The sequence below is a fragment of the Silene latifolia genome, chromosome X, assembly GCF_048544455.1.
Source record: "Silene latifolia isolate original U9 population chromosome X, ASM4854445v1, whole genome shotgun sequence".
NCBI lineage: Eukaryota > Viridiplantae > Streptophyta > Magnoliopsida > Caryophyllales > Caryophyllaceae > Silene > Silene latifolia.
In genome coordinates, this window is record NC_133537.1 from 55,998,441 (window position 1) to 56,008,166 (window position 9,726).

The 9,726-nt window shown below is 39.6% G+C and overlaps 1 non-coding gene across 1 annotated transcript; it reads left to right on the forward strand.

The window, feature by feature from the left end:
• Positions 1–8,134: 8,134 nt before the first annotated feature.
• On the forward strand, positions 8,135–8,241 carry LOC141624544 (small nucleolar RNA R71). Its single transcript, XR_012534351.1, has one exon. It is a non-coding gene; the product is annotated as a small nucleolar RNA R71 (small nucleolar RNA).
• The last annotated feature ends 1,485 nt before the right edge of the window (positions 8,242–9,726 follow it).

Below are 9,726 nucleotides of genomic sequence, written 5' to 3' on the forward strand. Positions count from 1 at the left end.
ATGGATCTAGTTGGTTTATATCTTACAATCCTAGGAAAGTTTGGGTCCCGGAGCCTAATCGATTAGATTGTACAACACCTACAAGTCGACTTAATCTTCCCTACTCAACAATATAAATGGTCTAATGAGACTCGAGTTGGTTTATGTCTTACAAGTCTCATTGAAAAGATAGGTGATGGGTAAAAAATGCAAGGATTCATAGGCTCACATTTCATCAAACATAACATGTGCATAAGTTGAGATCACAACAAGCAAGCAAATAAACTATGAAAGCATATTAATTTAAGCATGAATCATTCCCCATATTGGTTTCCCCTAATTACCCATTAACCCTAGCTAAGAAAACTACTCACTCATTATCATGTTGAACATGCTAGCAAGGTTGTCAATCATACCAACAAAGTGAAACATGATGAATAAATGAAAGTAATTAACAATAATTAAAAAGCGATTAAGAGGATTATACCTACTAATGATTCCAATAATAAAGAAAAGAATAAAAGAAGTACTTGATGCTTGATTGGAAGGTTGTCAATCTCCCAATAATAACCCAAATAATCTTCAATTACCCAAAATAAAGGATGAACAAGAGAGAGATTAAGGAAATAAAACTTGTATTAAAACTTGATTAAATGTTGATTACAAGATTAAAGAGAGATTTGATTGATATTATCTACACTAAAGATTGCTAAGAAAAACATGCTCTTCTAATTAGACTAATGGGGTATTTATAGTGGGGATTAGGTGCATGAATTAGGATTAACTAAGGGCTTAAATGACGATTAAGTCCCTTGTTGACGAATCGCCGGTCTCTTAGGGAGACTCCGGCCTCTAGGGAGACTCCGGTCTCTAGAAAAAGATGTGCATCCTTCCTTGAAGCTTGAAGAAGACAAAATGGGACTGTCTGGGAATCCGGGCGTCTTTAGCACGGGACGGGCTGATTTGGCAGCTTCTGGACGGGCGTCCAGGGGGTGAAGACGGGCGTCTTCTGGAGCTTTTGCCCGGGCGTCTTGTGGAGGAAGACGCACGGGTTGTGGGTGAGGGACGGGCGTCTTCTGGGGAAGACGCACGGATTGTCAGGCAATTTCTTTCCTTCTTCTTTTCTTTCTTTTTCTTCATAAAATCCTTGAGGATTTCCCCGGGGATGCACGGATCTTTTCTCATCATTGCCCATCTACTATAGTATGTACAAAGGCCTTCTAATCTTGTCTCTCCTTGATGCTTGGTCATTGAATTCAATCAATTTAGCCTCATTTTGCCATGAAAATGCAAGGTTTGCACTCCTTTCCTACCAAGGACACAAAACCTCAAAGAGTATGCAAAACAAAGAACTAAAGACAATAAATGACTCAAATATGCACTAAAAAGCATGGGAACAAGGCTAATTCGGGGACTAAATATGCTCTAATTATAGTCACATCAAATATCCCCAAACCGAACCTTTGCTCGTCCCGAGTAAAGAGGTGACAAAGACTAGGACCATTATTTAAACTAAACTAATAACATAGCCGATATGAGATAATTAGCGGGTCTCACTCCGCCCCTTCAACTCACAACAAGACAACCATGAGGTAGGATGCCTTCTTGAAAGGCAAGATGGGTCTTGCCAAAATGGCGACACATCCAAACATTAAGCACACAAAACAAGTAATGGATGCATCTACAAAAGAATAGCCACTTTCCTCATCTAAGTGGCGGAAATTATCTACAAGGGAAGCAATTCAAGGGTACACTTTCCTTCATAGATGCAATTTCTTCAAACTACTAAGCCTAGAAGGATACCAATAAATCACCTCCAAGTTGTGTCAAGCTAGGGTACCTTTGTCCTCAATCGTTAAATGCTTGTCAAGAGTAGACTCCCTATGGTGTTAAAAACACTGGAGGATCGCAGAATTCCCCCTTCTCGCCTAGACAAGAAGAAGGGTCGTCCCCTCTCTACCATGCACAAAAATGGATACGATGGATAAAGGGATCGATAGTATTTGAGTTTCATTTGGGAGTTTGCTTTTGTTGTTGTTTTCCCCCTCGAATTTCTTGTGGCATATAACATTTGAGAACACTTTCTTTTGCCATTTCTTTTTATATTTGGCAATTCAATACTTGACAACTTTCAACTTTTCTTTGCATTTCTTTTGAACATTTTCAAAGTCACCCCATATGTAGTGAGGGTGGCTTATATTTAAAGCATTAGGAGTTTTATTTTTGCTCCTCTTTTCATTGGATGCAATTTTTGCAAAATTTCTTTCACTTTTCATTTCATTGAACTCAAATTGATTTCTTTTTGTGCCCATTCCCTTTGATGACAAAAATGTGGTAGAACATGGATGATGGATGGATGCATGGTTTCAAGGGTCACCTTGGAATAAACGGTAGCCAAGGAGTTATCACACCACAAGGTACTCTTGACTAGGCCTTAATCCATGGGTCAAAGAATACTAGCATGACACATCCTAGGGTGTTTTACAATTATTCTAACAAGAAAAGTTTTACGAAGAAAAAGCATCTACTAGGGCCTATATACACTTGTCAAACTTCCCAAGTAGAGGGTTTCACAAAATTTTTCTAACATGCAAACTACATGCCATGATGCAACTAGCATATAAACATCCTAATGCAAATGATTCTACCAACTAATATGACAAATAAACTAAATGCAAGTCCTAAGTTCACATTGTTATACCGCATCAATCAAAATAAAGCCACATAGTCATTAACATAAAGAGGAAAAAGGAGATTGGAAAGATCATACCATGCGGTCTTCAATATCCTCATGTCTCGGATATGGCGTAGTCAATCAATGTGAACAAGGATAAACACAATATATACAACAATATATTAATGACTACACTACAAAGGAAATGAACTTGTTTTTGGATTTTCAAATTTTTCAAATTTTTATGGTTTTTTCAAAAAATTTTGGTTTTTTTTTTTGGATTTTTTGAATAAAAGTTAAGTTAGAATTCCCCATCCCCACACTAATATGGGCATTGTCCTCAATGGCCAAAATGATGGGAAATTATGAAAACATGATGCATGATTTCTACACTAAATGCAAGCTACACTAATCTACACTACATGATGCATGAGTTTTTGTTTATGACGGAGATTACCTCCCGTTGCGTATGCATGTACTTCCCCAAACCGAGATAGACATTATTTCTAATGTCCTAAAGTTGGGGTAGTTCATGCACACAAGACGCAATGCATGAAACTAAATTTTTCATTTTGGATTTTCAAAAGTAGGAACAATGAAATAAGAACACCTCAATGGGGTCGAGGTGTTAGTCCTCTATGTTGCTAGGACTCTCCAACCATGATCAAGATAAATAAATAAAACAAAGAAAGAAGTAGACAAACCTCAAGAGGGTAGGAGCCTCTAAAGCTTGCTAGTCTTCCACCATATCATCATTGTCATCATCTTCCTCAATAGAAGTGGACTCATCTCCACTTCCTTTTTCACTTCCTTGCTCACTTCCTTCATCATCCTCTTCTTCTTCATCATTAGCCTCTTCCTCTTCAATGCTATCATCAACAACCTCATCACCGACAACCTCATCGTCACCCGGAATCTCACCCCTAGATGCACTTGGAAAGAAGACTTCCATATCCGCCCAACTAGGCAAAGGACATGAAGGATCAAGTAGTCCTTGCCTAGCTAAATGAAGGAGGGGTGGATATTGGGCTAAGTATGCATCTTCCCGATCATTAAAAGCTTGTTTCTGCATCTCTTGCATAAGTAGAGTCATGTAGTCTTTGCTTGCTTCAACACCTTCGGGTTTGAACTCTTGATACTTGAATGGATAGGGTGGTGAGACAATGGAGGAGGAGGGCATTTCAATTTCACCCCTTTGTTGACGGATGATGTATTCGGCTTCTTTTGAGAGGGGAAGAAGGTAGTTGGTCCGATGGACACTCAAAGAGCATATCTTGGAAGGTAAAGTAAAAGATCTAGCCTCATTGGTGACCCACCCATATTTGGTGTCAAGAGGATTATGGGTAACCCACTTGTACTTGTTAATCATGGCATCCATGACAATGAGATGACCCCCCTTTTTCGCCACATACTTGCTATCCTTGTTAAAATTCGGATCAAAGTACTTAGCCAAAAGAGTGACTAGACCTCCATTTACAATAACAGTGGTGCCTTGCTTTCCACAATCAACATTTAGCCATGTTTCCACCAAAAGCCTTAGAGAATTGTAAGGCTTGGTGAATTCCCTTCCAATATTTAAGGCCGACTCAAGTAGAACACAATCGAGCTTGGTAAAGTGGTTAGTGTCTTTTCTTGTAATGATAGTATTCCCGATGACCTTGTGCCACACTCTAATGCCCGGATAGTGGACTAATAGAGCGCGACTAGCATGATAGTTCTCAAATTTCCTCCCGGAAATCGCCTCCCAAAGAGGAGCGGGGTCATACTTTTCGGGATTCTTGTAATAACTAGGTGAATCACTAATACCCAATGCTTTACCCAATTCATCAAAGGTGATGCGCCTACTCACATTAGCAAGGCGGAACTCGATGTTTTCTCTAGTCTCTACCTTAGTAACTTTCAAAGAACTCAAGAATTCTAAGGTAAGGGAGGGGTATGTCAATTCTCTTGTAGCAAACAATTTTCCCAACCCCATGGCTTCAAAGAAGGCTTTTGTTTGTTCAAGGACACCCAATTTGTTCAAGGCATCTTCACATATGAATTTGGTGGATAGAAAGGATTTTCTAGTATACTTGGCAAATGTATCCCTATGGGAGTTAGAAATGAAAATTACCTCCGGATAGTTTGATAATTGAGCAATTTCCGGAGTTGTTGATGTTGTTGCTTCCAAGGGAGGTTGTTGTTGTTGAACTTTCAAGTTTGAATCTAGCTACCACCATAACCAATGAGGCTTTCTTTGCTTGAAGACTCTTTTGTCTTGTTGAGAGTGCCTTCGCCTTAGGTGCCTTTGTTGATCCTTTTGTTCTTGCCATTGATGATTTAACCAAGAAAAGAGGGAAAATCTTCAATTTCCAAGTATACGCAAATCGATTTTAAGATGAAAGCCTTTGCCATTATAATTTCAAAAATCGACTCAAAGGTTGAAGATTTTGGTGCTTTTGATTTTTGTTGGAAGATGAGTGATTAATTGTTGTTAAAAGGAAGTTTGGATTTGATTTTGTTGAATTTGGTTGAGGAAATCTTCTTTTGGTGATGGAGAGGATGAGGTTTTTGAGTTTTGGGGTTTATGGGTAGTGTTTTGAATGAAGGAATGAAGAAATGGATGTGGGAGGGGAATTCAAGATACCCGAAAATTTTTGAACTGCAGGGGACGACGGGCGTCTTTCCTTCGGGACGCTCGGATTCTGCCTTTTTTTGTTCACGATTCTCGCCTAAAGACGGGCGTCTTTCAGCAAAGACGCTCGGATTTATCGACTGCAGGTCGGGCGTCTTCTGCTGAAGACGGGCGGATTCTCAAACAGTGAGATTTCTTGTTTTTCACAGGCAAAAAGACGGGCGTCTTTCCTTCCAAGACGGGCGGATTTCTGAAGACGAGCGTCTTCTCTACCAGGACGCTCGGATTCTTCAACAGTCCCAAAATTTCAAATTCTCGACTCAGATGGACGGGCGGATTTTGACAAAGACGGGCGTCTTTCCTGAAGACGAGCGGATTCCCATGAAGACGCTCAGATTCTCCCTGTTTTTCCCGGATTCAGTTCCATCCGTGCACTTGCATATCCCTTGTCATTTTTCATTCTTCAAATCCCATGTTCTTCATTGTAGGGGCACTACTAAGGCATGAATAGCCTAGGCAATTGCTATCCCCACACTAAGCTAAAGCACTACACATCAATTAAATCATTAGTCCCTCCCTCACTTCTCTCAAAAATGATAATTATCTTGATCAAGGCATAAAAATCGAAAAAAATGACAAAAAAATGCAATGTAAGAATTAAAATGCAAGTTAGGGAGTTAGAAATATTTACAAATGGTGGTTTAGGGAGGACTCCACCAAACTCTCATCCTTAGTGAGATGTCATGGGGGCATGTCCAAGGTGTTGTTGATATTGCTCAACACCTTGAAGAAGTAATCAAAAGCTTGTTCATTATCATGATAAATATCTTCAATAGACCTTTGCCCTTGTTGTGCTTCATGTCGGTCTTGATCGATGGCATTACCAATATAGGGATTGAAAATCTCTTCAAACTCATCGTCCCAAAGACCACAAACTTCATCTACTTGATCACTAAAGATCTCTTGAGTTGATAGAGACAACTCTCCCACTTTCTTGTCTTGGCCAATGAGGCCATCCTCTTCATTGCTTAACTTTGGTGAGCTTTTCAAGCTCTCTTTGTTACAATTCACTTGCTCTTTGAATGGAGCATCTTCAATTTTCTTCTTCCATTGGAATTACGACTTCTTCCTATCATCCTTTCGGCTATAATGATCAACCATAAAACTTGGTTCATGCAAACGGGGAGCTCTCATGGTCTTGTCAAGATTGAAAGTTATGCTTTCATCTCCCACTTCTAGAGTGAGCTCTCCATGCTTCACATCAATCACCGCACCCGCGGTCTATAAGAAAGGTTTTTCTAGAATGATTGGAATGTTGGAATCTTCTTCCATGTCAAGAATGACAAAGTCCACCGGGATGAAAAATTTCCCAACTCTTACGGGAACATCTTCCCATATCCCTAATGGTGTCTTCGTCGATCTATCGGCCATTTGGAGTGTGATATTGGTGCATTTAAGCTCTCCCATCCCCAACCTTTTACTCACCGAGTACGGCATAACACTCACACTAGCCCCTAGATCACATAAGGCTTTGTTGATCGTGGTGTCGCCAATGGTACACGGTATTGGGAAGCTTCCCGGATCTTTGAGTTTTGGAGGTGAACTCCCTTGAAGGATTGCACTACTCACCTTAGTGAAGGCGATAGTCTCTAGCTTCCGGATCGACTTCTTCTTTGTGAGGATGTCTTTCAAGTATTTTGCATAGGCCGGCACGTGATTGATTAATTCCGTGAAAGGAATCGAGACTTCCAAATTATTCACAATTTCCATAAATTTTCCAAGTTGGTCATCAAAATTTGGGCTTGGCTTGACGACTCGGAAAAGGAAGTCTAATCACAATGGGCTCCTTCTCCTTGACCTTGTCTTCATTTTTCTTTGAAATTTCTTTTTTTGATGGTTCTCCATCCTTAGAGTTTTGCACAATTTCTTCTTTGTCACTAGCTTCCACAACTTCATCCTCAACTTGCTTCTTCAGTGCTTCATACCTTGTACCACTCCTCAAGTGAATGACACTAACCGTTTCATGTCTTGGGGGATTACTTTGAGGTGGTAATTGCCCCTTTTGTCTTTGTGAGCTTGAAGATGCTAGTTGAGTCAATTGGTTTTCCAACATTTTGGTGTGAGCTAGGATGTTGTTGATGGTGATTTCCTTTGCTTGACTATCTTTTTGCATTTGAGTGAAAAACTCTTGTTAATTCTTTTGCATTTGGAGGACCGCTTTTTGAACATCAAAACCTTGGTCATTTTGTTGATTGTATGGAGTTTGATTTTGGTAACCTTGGTTTTGGTTGTAAAAGGGTCTTTGATTTTGGTTTCTCATGGGAGGTGGGGTGTATGTTGGTTGAGGGTTTTGAACATTTTGGCTTTTGTATGAGAGATTTGGATGGAATTTGGTGTTTTCATTGTAATAGTTTGAATAAGGGGTACCACTCTTGTATGCTTGGAAAGCATTCACTTGTTCATTTATTCCCCTACATTCACTTTCGTCATGTCCCAAAGTTCCACAATTCTCACATATCCCACTTGGGATTGATGAAGATGCCGTCATGGAATTAACATGATGCTTTGGTGATTTTGAGGCTTCTTCAAGTCTAGCCATAGCTTTTTCAAACTTCAAATTGATGGTATCAATGTGAGCACTAAGTTGAGCACCCAATTGAGTAATGGAGTCCACTTCATGTTTTCCTGCTCTAGTAGCCTTGCGAGGTGTACTATATTGTGAGTTATGAACCGCCATTTCCTCAATTTTGTTCCAAGTTTGATTGTCATCAACTTCGGTGAACATTTCATTTGATCCCATGTTGAGAATGTTCCTTGAATCTTCATAAAGACCGTTCCAAAATTGTTGTACCAAGAACCACTCGCTAAGTCCATGGTGAGGACATGAGCGACAAATTCCCTTGAATCGCTCCCAAGCTTCATACAAAGATTCTTCATCCCTTTGCTTAATGCCCGTAATTTGAGCTCTTAGCATGTTAGTCTTTTCTGGTGGATAGAAATTTTTGTAGAAAGCTAGAGCCAACTTTTTCCAAGAATCAATTCCGAGAGTAGCCTTATCAAGGCCTTTCAACCATTGTTTCGCGGTGCCAATTAGAGAAAAAGGAAATAAGACCCATCGAATTTGGTCTTGAGTTACACCGGTTTGAGAGAACGCATCACAATAGTCACAAAAAGTCTCCATATGAGAATGAGGGTCTTCACTAGGCATCCCCCCAAATTGGCTTCTTTCGACTAATTGAATAAATGCGGATTTGGCAATAAAATTTCCGGTTAGATGTTGTGGTATGGGAGTACCATTGGGTAGGTTCTCCTCAGTGGGTACGGAATGTGATGAAAACTTAGGCATTGTGGGTTGATTTTGTGTTGGATTTTGTGTTGGGTTCTCCTCACCTTCTCTTGCAAAAGGGTTGATGAACTCAATAGTATTTGGTTGAATATCTACAACCTCACCAATACATCTCAAAGTTCTTCTAGCAAGTCTTCTATTGGTTGCCAAAGTCCTTTCAATTTCGTGATCAAAGGGTAACAAGTCACCTTGTGACCTTCTAGACATGCAAAATATCAAACAACTCGAAAATAATTAGAACAAACCTTGAGGAGTTTTACTTCCCCAAGGCAAAGAAAGACACAACTAATAACAATATAATAAAATCTAAATCAAGTTAACACCGTCCCCGGCAACGGCGCCATTTTTGGGTCGTGTTCCCTCGTGGGGTTTAGTTTTTCAGTACTTGTCGTTAGGAGCACCTAGACCAAAACACAATTTATAACTTCACCAACAACTCTACAATTAGTAAAGAGGCAAGTAAAGGTCGGAACCCAAGGGACGGGAATTGAGATTAGATTTCTATTGCAACTAGTGGTGTCTAAGGGGTGTCACAATTGGGGTTTGAAGTAGAAGATCACTAAACTAAATAGCAATGAAAGTAAACAAGCAAGATGAATTAAAAGGGATGTAAACAATTGATAAAAGGCACTAGGGTGTCATGGGGTCATAGGGGATTCATGGGAATTGATCATACAAACATATTCTCAAGTTATAAGCAAGCAATTATTGTTGTGATGGATCGAGTTGGTTTATATCTTACAATACTAGGAAAGTTTGGATCCCGGAGCCGAATCAATTAGATTGTACAACACCTACAAGTCGACTTAATATTCCCTACTCAACAATATGCATGGTCTAATGAGACTCGAGTTGGTTTATGTCTTACAAGTCTCATTGAAAAGATAGGTGATGGGTAAAAAATGCAAGGATTCATAGGCTCACATTTCATCAAACATAACATGTGCATAAGTTGAGATCACAACAAGCAAGCAAATAAACTATGAAAGCATATTAATTTAAGCATGAATCATTCCCCATATTGGTTTCCCCTAATTACCCATTAACCCTAGCTAAGGAAACTACTCACTCATTATCATGTTGAACATGCTAGCAAGGTTGTCAATCATACCA